We start from the raw sequence: 12,048 nt of genomic DNA, 5'->3' as shown, positions 1-12,048 counted from the left end.
AGCATTCCTGTGGCAAGACCTGAGGATGCAGGAGAAATGGCAGCTGAGGAGCAGCAGTCTCAAAGAAACTCATCAGTGGTTGAGTTCAGTATTTCAACACAGGTACTAGGTCCTCCACTGTTTGCTCTAACTCTGAGTCCAAGGGAGGTAAGGACTGTAAAGGACACTGCTGGGAAGTGTTTACATCCAGGATCAAAGAAATCAACAGGGTCATGCTGGGTCCAGATGAAATGGATTGTTTCCGCAGAAAGAAGTCTTCTCTGAGGAAATGAAATTTTAGAAGATAAACAAAGGAACGTGAGTTATGGAGGGAATCAAATTTCTACACGAATGCCATGTAGTTCTTTTATAAGGGAGCAGATCTAAATAAAGCAAGCAGAGATGGGTCTTCTGTATCAGGCATCAGTCAAAAAAGGCATTAAAAGGAAATTAGGCTGCTATGAAACAGTGTTCTATCAATGACAGCAATTTTTGCTTGCTGATTCACTCACTTTTTAAATAATTTCTTTTATTTTTGAGACTTTGCCTTTCCGCCCTACAAACTTTCCCATACAGCCCTTCTTGCTCTCCTTCAAATGTTTGGCCTCTTACTTTCATTAATTGTTGTTGGTGGTGGTAGTGCTGGTGCCGCTCTATGTGTGTATGTGTTTGTGTGTATGCATATATGTGTTTGCGTGCGTGCATGCGTGCGTGCGTGTGTGTGTGTGTGTGTGTGTGTGTGTGTGTGTAGCATCATCCTAACCTGGGTGACTTCATCAAATCCCTCCCTTCAGGAAGCAAGAATAGTGTGAGAGCCCAAGGAGAGGGGGGATGGAGGAGGACAAGGAAACAAAGCTCTCTAAATCAACTTGATTGGCACACACATATGAACTCACAGAGACTGAGGCAGCATATTCGGAGCCCGCATGGATCTGCACTAAATGGGTCTTGAACTGAAAGGAGTAGTGGGCAGATGCCACCATTCCTAACCCAGAAGCTATCTCTATTTGAAAACCTCTTGCAAATAAAAATTTAATTTCTCCCAAGGGAGTCTCAGTGGAGAAACAAATCACTTCCAAGGGCAGGCTACTTGTCTGCCAGTAGATGTTCACAGAAAAACGAGCTCAACAGCATCTTTGGACATTCCTTATTTCACAATGTCCTGCTGTGAGTTTCCTTTTCTCAGAAAAATATTATCTTTTAAGTTTTATGATACAGTTTTATTTCTCTTATTTTCACTTTGTCTACGTTTTATGGCTTCCAGTTTAGTGTTTTCATGGGATTCCTAAGTGTGCAAACAAGTGAGTCTCTGTTTCTCTTGCCTTTCCTTGGGCTCTTTTCCTTCTGTTTGTTTCTGGCTAATTCTGATGTTAGGTGTTAGGTTATATTATATTTATTATATTATTCTATACTATATTCCTGTTTGTTTCCTAATGAGAAACAGAAAGGGAGTAGATCTAGGTAGGAGGGGAGGTGGGGAGGAGGTAGGAGGAGTAGAATGAGGGAAAACTTTTGGCATTTCATCTAGGCTCTGCCCCAATTTACTGGCAACAGCCATGTGTGCCTTCTCACTATAAAAGAGGCTGCTCGCACCCCCTCTTGCCTCTCTTGCTCCCTTCTCTTCGTTCTCCTGTTTCTTACCCTCTGTCTCCCCATTCCCCTCTCTCTCTGCACATGCTCTTGGCCAGCCTCCACTCCTCTACTCTCTCTCTCTCTGTGTCTGTCTCTCTGTGTCTGTCTCTCTGTCTGTCTCTCTGTCTCTCTCTCTGTCTCTCTCTCTGTCTCTCTCTCTCTCTCCTCCCTACCCCCTCAACTCCCCTTCCCATGCCCTGAATAAACTCTACTCTATACTATACTGTCCTATGGCTGGTACCTCAGGGAGAAGGGATGCCTCAGTATTGGCCTGCAGAGGCACCCCCTTTCCTAACACCATATCACACCTCCACCAAATATATACAGCAAAAACTATAATCAAATATATTATGTAAAGAAAACATATTCAATAAAAGGGAAAGAATTAGGTTGTTCAACCTAAAAATAAAATAAAATAAGTACTTGTGATTTTTTTCATGATAGTGTGATTATTATAATTACTGGCAGTAGGATTCAATGTTTAGAGATTAGAAAAAGAAATCTGGAAATAATTAGGGAAACATCTCACCATCCTGTCTAGTGTGACACGCAAGGTCCCTGCTTTCATCCATGTCTGGCAAGATTCAAACAGTCCCGGCTTATACCACCTGAGACCCTGTCCATAGAAGATGTTACACCTAGCACAGTTAAAGGCAGCCATTAGCATTAACTCTGGGGTGATGATGTGTAAGCTAAATTTTAAAAGAATAATTGTAAAGTGCTGGCATAAATTAAGTTTTAAAGTCAGTCTTTGCCATAGGACTTTGAGGATATTTATTTAGTAAGAAGACCTGATAAGACTCTGGGAGAAAAGAACTGCAGTGTTCTCAGAGCAAACCTGTGAACATGAGATTTCCCCAAGAATATCTCATAGGGATGGTTCCTCCTGCATGTGTGCCAGCCAAGCTTGCTGCAAGGCTGGTACTGGGAGAAATTCTAAGATATGTTCCTTCACAGTAAAATTTCTCCTCTAATTCTTCTTGCTTATTTGATACATGTATATCAATATATCATATATAAATTTATACACATATTTATACATGTAATACATATGAAGATACATTATATATATTTCAAATCTCTGCCTTTTGTATGCATTCATATATTGAATTCATGGGAAAAATTTATATGTGGATATAGATATCAATATAGATAGATATACATATACACATCGTATACATCATATACATATACATACACATAGATAAGAAAGAATAGAGATAGAGATATAAATCAAGTCATTATTTTGAATTACACACATATACATCTGCTATCGATGTGATTTTAAATTTTTATATTCACCCTTTCAGTTATGTAGCCCACACTAAGTTCAAGTACATTTGCAGACTTCCTCTTGTTTTAGAACTGACACTTAAGAGCATTTCTAACCGGGGTGAGGCTAGGGAGCTCACACAGCTTTGCTCACTTCACAGGGCTGTCACAGAAGCAATTCATTGTCCAGGTGAGTGCGGAGAGAACCACATAAACATAGAATAATAAACTGAACTGCACAGCTGCTGGAGTAAAAGCAGAAACTCCAAGAATTCCACATATTAAAAATAACAGGAGCTACCAGGCTCTGCATTCATATAGAATAAGTTATTCATTAACTTCTTAGAATTTTAGAGATGAAAATATCTTTGTACACAGTTTTAATCAACTGCCCAACCAACTCCCAAGCTGAGGAACAAATACATAGTGAGTATTGATTTTATTTTATGAATGAGAGATTTTTTTCAGCCATTTGGAAAAGAAGACAATTCTGTTTTATCCATGGGTCAATGATATGCAACCTTTAAACTTGAATCCAGGAGGACAGAAGTGTGTTTAAAAACTCAGCTGCTAACCAAGAAGTGTTTTAAAGACTTGCATCTACTTTATAACTCTGTAGCTTTCAAAACAATCTGGAGCCAGGTCTTTGAATGCAGTCATGAAGGGCTACTGCCATAGGACTCAGCCCATCTCTGAGGGCTCCAGAAATTAAAAATAATGGGAACTATCACACTATCCACTCATGTGGAATAATCAATTTTAAATTCTTTTTAAGTTAAATTTTAATAAAGGTTTAAAATAATCTGCATTTATACATATTTTGATAAATGTCTAAAACATACTGCAGGAAACAATCACACATACTTAAGGATCACTTTGAAGTTATGGTTATTCATATTTTATTAAGATATATAGAAAAATACATTGGTTGAGGATAATTATTCATGCAATAGTAATGCAAAGGTTATCATGAGATTAATAAGCTCTTTGTTTATAACACCCATCATTTTTTAATGTCTTCTTTTTAATGTATTTGATTTTAATGTATTTTTTAAATGTTATTATCTATTCATGTGTGTATGCACTTGTGTGTGTGTGTGTGTGTGTGTGTGTGTGTGTGTGTGTGTGTGTGTCTATGCCATTGCATGGGAATGGAAGTCAGATGGCAAATTATTTGGTATTGGTCAATTAGTCTAGCGTAAAGAGCAAGCTCAACATTCCTTGAGAGAGCTTGTCTCTGAAATCTGTCTTGAGAACAGTGAAAGAGACATTCCAGGTCGACATCAGTCATGTGCGCACACGCATATGTGTGCCTGTATGCACATGTGCATGCACACATATACCACAAAAGCACACACACATTTAAGAGATGTGCTAAAACATCTTTTGCAGGTTTATATCACTGAACTGCTACATGTGTTTCTATAAGCAAGGAACTTAGGGATGCAGTTCTACTCTCTAGGAGAGACCCTCCAATGGAGACCTGGTGAAAAGCAGCCCAACCTCATCCTTGAAAACTCAAACTTACAGAAACTCTTCCATTAAGGATCTTTAAATGTGTAACCATTCCCTGAGTGGGCAGATCTCAAGGTGTCACAAGTTCAAATGAATCCTCATTTAAACTGTTCTTCCTCAAGCTGACATTTAGCCCAATTTCCCCATAGTTCGTGACTGTCTACAAGGGCTCAGACTTAACTCTATTTCTGAAGTATTGTTTCATATTTGTAGGTAAGAAATCCTTCCTTCTGTTGTATTCCTTTTTAAAGTAAACACTGAGTAAAAATGGGAGAATATCAATTTAGGTCCTAGTTCCTATATTAACTTCATAACATATTCATTATTTAATCTATCCTCAAAAGTGGATAAGCAATTCAATCACGTGGTTTCCTTAAGTTTATGTATATAATTATTTTCCTTTGCAGGTCTTTGTGCTTCTAGCAGCAAAAGTACTGCTAGATTAATTTGCATATCTTCAGATATATTCTAAGCCTGGACAAGCACACACAGTGCATTTTGATGAATCCTGGATTTTTAAGAAGAGTATGCAATACATTTATCCTGCACCCGAGTTCGCCTTTATTGTAAAGCAGGAATGAACTCATATGACCCTATGCAATCCTAATAAAGATTTTTCAGTTACTATAATATTTTATTAGGTAGAATCTTAAAAGCTTATTAATTCATATTTTTCTAAAGACATTTAGTTTTTTATTGTTATAGTTTTATCAATTTGAAATCTTGCACATTTTTCTCCAGTTCATATTTTATTTTAAAGCAACATCCACTGATTGACATGTATGATCTTTTATATATATATATACATATATATATATGTATATATATATATGATCAAGGGATGATACTAAATAATTTCTCTATTACTAAATCTAACAATTTTTTTTAGATCCAATTGGTAAAATATAATTGCCCACTTAAACATACAAAGCCTGGTACCATCCATCCCTTGAGAACATTAATAACAACCTGTAAATACACAGAGCAGAATCTTAACATCACCTGCCATGGCTTCTCCCCTCTCTCCGTCTCCTCTTCTCCTCCCTTAGTCTCCTCCTCTTCCTTCAAACTTTTCTCGCCCATCTTTCCTTCTTCTCCAATGACAGGCCTCCTTCTATCCTGTACCTGCCCCCACCAGTACTTTACAAATTCAATGGAGAGGTGGTTCTGGTGAAGTCACCTGAGTTCTGAGCCCTTGACTAGGCAGCTGTCCTTGGGGCAGTGGAATTAGTATCAAAATACAGTAACTTCTGGGCAAACCACAACATTTCACCCTTTTTGTTCAGTTAAAAAGTCTTTTCACTTATATATTGAGTACAATTACCATTCTACAATTTATAAAGCATATGACTCAACACCCAGTCCATCACTATATCAGTTAAACAGAACATTCCATTCCAGCTTAAGAAAGGCTTAAAATCTATATCTTGGCTAGCTTGTATACTATCTGATAACTATCCAATAAAATATGTATATTTAGAGTTAAACAGCCTGATAGGCTATTTAACGTCTTCAGCCCCGTCAGAAATCTGGGAATGGCCAAATATCTATACACAAAGGAAGCCTAACACAGCTTCCAGAACTGAGAGGTTGTAGAGACAAATCTCCACTAGCACAGTCCCCTGTTAGCAACATGTGAGCACAAGTCTTCAGCCTTCTGGCCCCAAATCAACTGACAGACTCTTGAAATGCAGATTTTGAAGGGCTGATCACTCCGTCCCGGCAGAGTTTATCAGTCAACTATTCTGCATAATTTGTCCTTTTCTGGACAGTATTAGTCTGCAGATGAAACAGGCAGTTTTGTCCAGTGACTGCCTAGCCACAAAGTATTGCCTTACCTGGAGGTAGAGATGTTCACATTCTTCATTAAATCCACCAAAGGGGAACTGTAAATCTAACAATTTTATTTTAATGTAACTCTATTTTTGAACTCAAGAGATGGTAAAGTTGAGAGATTTCTCTTGCCTCAATTTGAGCTCAGAAGGAAATGTCATGTTTTAGCCAGTTGTCACTCTCTAATTAACATGAAAGAATTGTATAAATTACATAAGACAGTTAAAAGTATTTCTAATTTTTTGAAAACTTATTAAGGGGCTTTCCCAGATAGACCCCGAGATGTGCATTTATGTACAAACAAGTTATTATAGATTTATTACCGGAGGAAACAGTGAAAGTCCACAGAATAAGGAAGCAGAAGCAGCTAACGGGGCATGGAATAAGAGGACTGCCAGTGTCAGAGCAGCCAGGCTGTCCTGCTGCTTGTAAAGCACCTTCTGTTGAACCAGACTTTGCCTCCATTTAGGTCACCATGGTTACTACCCTATTCATGAACAATCAACAACGTGGCCAAGGACATGCTAGCCAACATCTGCTGGAAGAGTCATCTTGCCTCCCTATTGTATTAGCTGTGTCCTTTTCTGTAGGGAACGAAACCCCGCAAACATCTTGCTTTTTGTTTTTGTTTTTTTGTTGTTGATTCTCATAGGCCCATCCATAAGCTTTTTCCAAATGACTCTTTATCCCAGTTCCCTAATCTTTCTTATTTTAATATGTCAAGAGGCAGCCCATATTCTTTTTATTTATTTTTTTATTAATCATTTCATTCTTTTATATCTCAAATGATATCCCCCTTCCTGGTTACCCCTCCACCACCCCCCATTCCACATCTGCTCTCTTCCCCCTCCCCTTTACCTCAATGAGGGTGCACCCCCATCCACCCACTCCCCATCCACTCCTGCCACATCACTCCAGCATCCCCTTTACACTGGGGCATCAAACCTACACAGGACCTCCCCTCCCATTGATGTCAGACAATGCCATCCTCTGCTACATATGTATCTGGAGCCCTGAGCCTTCCCTGTACTTGGTTTGTGGTCTAGTCCCCAGGAGCACTGGGTGGTCCTGCCAGCTGACATTGTTCTTCCTGTGGGGTTAAAATCCCCCTCTGATCCTCCAGTCCATCTGCTAGTTCCCCCACAGGGGTCCCCAAGCTCAGTCTGATGGTTGGAACCAAGCATCCACATCTGCATTGGTCAGGTGCAGTTAGAACCTCCCAGGGAACAGCCACACTAGGTTCCTGTCAGTAAGTACCTTTTGGCAACTTCAACAATGTCAGGTTTGGAGTCTGCAGGCAGGATGGATCCCAAGAAGGCCCTTCCTTCAGTCTCTGCTTCTTCTTTTTTTTTTTTTCTTTTTTGCCTCTGTCTTTCCTTTAGACAGGAACACTTCTGGGTTAAAAACTTTGAGATGGGTGGGTGGTGCCATCCCTCAACTGGAGGCCTTGCCTATCTACTGGAGGTTCTGTCTCCCCTTCGCTGTGCATTTCTGCTAGTCATACCAGGTGGGTCACGGAGACCCTCTAGTGGCTATTCCCAGTTCCTCATCTCCCACTGCTACATATTTTTATCCGATTTCCTGACACTCTGTGCCTCTCTGCCATACCCTCTAGTACCTGATCCTGCCCCCATTTTTTCTCTCCCTCACAGGCCACCCCTCCCTTCACCTCCATGATCATCCTGTTCCCTACTCTCTGCAGGACTGAAGCATCCACACCCTGGTCTTCCTTCCTCCTGCAGCCCATATTCTTAATGTGGGTAATATTTTTTCCTCCAGTGAAATGAAGATGATCAGATTCACCGAGTAATGCTGACTGCACTTTGGGAGCATATCTCTTTGATGCTTTGTTTTGGATTTGTCCTTGGAGTGGAATTGGATGTGACAATAGCTCTGCTCTCTCTAGCATGTGAGTCTACATACTAACTTCCTGAAACATTGCATATCCTTCCCATCCCTTCAGCAGTCTAATAGACTACAAACAGATGTAGACAGAGGGTCTGAGAAGACCAAGTCACAATGGCCAAGTGTGTCTCTTGCTCACTCCTTGCAATCAGCCTTTCCCAGGACCACTAAACATACAGAGGACTGAGTTTTAATGTTTGCCTAATCCCTTACTAAAATTCATATTGGCCACTCCAGTATTATGAAATTTACTTTGGGACTGTCTAGCGGGGTATTATAGAAATACTACAGGAACCTGTAGTACCACGGCCAAACTGCAAGATAAGAAATCTGCTGCTAAATGCAATATCTACATTGCACATCTAGCAGTAGGAAGTGGTCACAACTTCTGCCTTTTCTCTACATTTATAAAAACTATCTCTAAATTTTTCAATATAGGAATCAGAATGTGACTTTCAGTATACTGCACAAAGCAAACAAAACTCCATGCAAAGTTCGATATATCTATTACCGTAAAGAAGATGTCCAACTTCCTGATGCAAAGTTTGAGATATTCATTACCATAAAGATGTTCTGACTTCTCCATGCAAAATTTGAGATATTCACTACCATAAAGATATCCCATCTTGTCCAGAATTTTGAACTCATAAACACTGTCCTTGAGGAGCCAATCCCATGATTTCTCAGTGGGATTATCTGTCACTCAACTGACATGAGACTTCCTGCACTTTAAGTTTGACTAATGTGATATCATAGCAAATGGAATCATTACAATATTTATAGAACTATGAAAGGACACAGTTACCTCCGGCGTATAGCACACTAGAGGATGACAACACAGTATTATGACATGATTATTAATACCCAGTCTTCATCCTTGGGAAGACAGCTTTCATTTGGCTTCCTTTCTGATGGCTGTGGAAGAGAATACAGTTTGCAGACCAATAGCTGTATTGGAAGCAGGAATATTTTCATAGATTCTCTAAATCCACTGCCATTACTATTTTTGTAAGACAAGTGAGATCTGGGCATTCCACTGATGAGCTTTGTAATGCTTCATATTTATCCTTCTCCATCCCTTTCTTTTACATACATTTGCGTATACATATTCATGTATGTGTGCATGTGAGTACACGGGTCCTGAGGTCTTAACCCCTTCTGTGTCTTCCTTTATTTCTTGCCTCATTTTGGAGACAGGGTTTCTCACTGTTGCTTATTACGTTATGTTAACTGACTGACTGGTAGACTGAAGATCCTCAGAATAGGGATCCCGTGTGAATGTAGCTACACACAGTTTCCATAGGTGCTAGTGGTTAAATGAGATGCATGCTTGCATGTAAGTACTTTATCAATGGAGTCATCTCCCCAGACTTGAAGTTTGCTTTTTTCAGAAGCTATGACTTAAATCTGGGTATGGTGGCTCTCCTGTCTCAATATTCTTTTGGACTTAGAAGGTTCCAGAGGAGGATGTGACATCATCAGGGTCTTCCACTTTCCTTCTATACTACATAATTTCCCCCTCACATTAAAATGGGAAGAATCCACCAATTGCCAAACATATATGTCCCAAGTCTGAATTTATAAACCATAGAAGTCATTGTCAGATTGGATTAGATAGTCCTGAAGTTGACCCGAAGAAGGATTTCCCACATAGTCTAGTACTTATTTTGGTATATTTATCTCTTTGTGGTTTGATATTTACCATTGTGTACTGAAACAATTTTGTAGAAATATTATTTCAAACCATTCTTTATCTCTTTTCTTTTGTCCTTTTTCATTCTGCCATTCCAATTAAACACACATTGTATTTTATGTAATCATTCGGTGGCCTTGGATATACTGTCCCGTTATTTTCATTATTTTTCTTTTCTGCATTTTAGTTTTACAAGTTCCGTCTGGCATGTTCAAGTTCTCAGATCTTTCCCTTGGCACACTAGAGTTTACTGATGACCTACCCAGGCATTTGGCATCTGTGTAGGAGGATTCTCCATCTTTGGTTTCCCCTTATACTTCCTAGAGAATTCCTCTTTCCACTCAGATTAAGAGTCCATTTTTACACCTTCCCCACTTTTCTCATTATATTATAATGTTGCCTTAACTTCCTAGTCTAGCAAGTCTAAATTTTTACCATAGCCAGGTCTGATTCTGGTGTATCATTTCCCCATACTAGTGAAAATTTCATATTATAACTGATCTAGGCATGCAGATTTCCACAGCTTTTCTTTCTGATAGTCTTTTGCTGTAATGCTGAGCTGGCCTTTACTTCCTAAGTTTAAGGCATCCTGCCCCAGACTCCCAAGTATCTAGGTATAGCAACAGGCACATACAGAGGCTTGTCTTCTTGCCTCTTTGGTTGCTCTAGATCCTGTTAACAGTCAGTATTTACCATCATAACAATGTACCCCAAGCAGAGTAACACCTAACACATAGAAACTGTTCATCCCAAACCATAAACTCTTAATTATGCCCTACCCAGGGCACATAGGAGGTACACTGAGTCTAAAAGCTCGTCTTTTTCTTAAGCTTTACTATTTTTAAAATTAGAGCCTAAGCACCTGGCCCATATGCTGCAGGAGGGTAATGTCTACTTACACCCTCCAGGAGGATATTCTGATTTTTTTCTTTATTCCTGCGTCTTAATTTGGAAACTGACTTGAGTAAATCATTCTTTCCTTTTCTATGAACAAATTGCACCTAACAGCAACCAGATGACTCCACAGCCATTAACTTTATCATCATCCACAATATCTCCCAAATGTCAGAGAACATGACTGCAAGGACCAATGTCATGTCACTCTGTGACATGTCATGGGTGAACATCTTGCCAATTTCAACAAAGTAGCATAGCAGAGGGCATGGATAGCTCCTTAATGCTACCAGAACAATGGACAAATAATCTATTCTGTACAATCAAATTTTTAACTAATTTTCTTTGAGACAAAAAATAGCCTTTAATATAAAATTCTTAGGGTTGGAGAAATGGCTGTGTCATTAAATACTAGCTCCACTTCTAAAGGATCCAAGTTCAGTTCTCACCACCTATATGGAGCACACGACCATCTGTAACTACACTTCAGGGGATCTGATGCCCTCTTCTGACCTCTGAGAGCATCGGCATGCATGTGGTACACAGTCATGCATTCATGCACATAAAGATGCAACAATTTAAAAATAATTAAACTTTATTACAAGAGACTTTGCCAGACACATAGAAGTGAGCTGTCAAGTTTATATATTATATTATAATCAGCCTCCCCTGATATAGCTGACAATGTTCAGTAAATAAAGTGGTAAATGAAAATATGATTTTATGTTCTGGACTACTCCTTTTGAAGAGTTTTTCTACAAATTTAATATGTGTACACTTGTGTACAACCATGTGTATGTATGAACATGTAAGTGTGAGTACTTTTAAAGAGCAGAAGAGGGTGGTAGATCCCTCTTCTTGGAGTTAAAAGTAATTGTAAGCCACCTGATGTGGACTGATTTTGGGCCTTCTATGAAAGCAGTGCTCTCGCAACACCCGTGCTATCTTGCCACTCCCTTTATTTGTTGTTCTGAATCTACACAAGTGACTTTCATTTCCAATATAGCACTATAGCCTCCCCTTACTAATACTTGTGAACATTGGGTCTAACATTCCTTATTTCCTATTTCAGTTCACAATTGATATTAAATACCAACACATGTAGCATATTCTAAACAGAGAATCAGACAACAGCATGCCCTCTGCCTCCTAAGTGATGTGAGCTCTAGCAGACCTCTGAGTTGTTGACACTTTTGTTGATGAATGGTTCAAGTCCCTACTCCAGAAAGAGGTATACTATCTTTAGGATGTTGAGATCAGTGATAAGTGGGATGCAGCAACCTCTCCGGGAAACAGCAATCTAGTATGGCCGTACACATTTACAC

The sequence above is a fragment of the Rattus norvegicus genome, chromosome 1, assembly GCF_036323735.1.
Source record: "Rattus norvegicus strain BN/NHsdMcwi chromosome 1, GRCr8, whole genome shotgun sequence".
NCBI classification, from domain to species: domain Eukaryota; kingdom Metazoa; phylum Chordata; class Mammalia; order Rodentia; family Muridae; genus Rattus; species Rattus norvegicus.
Note: the sequence above shows the minus strand (reverse complement) of the source record.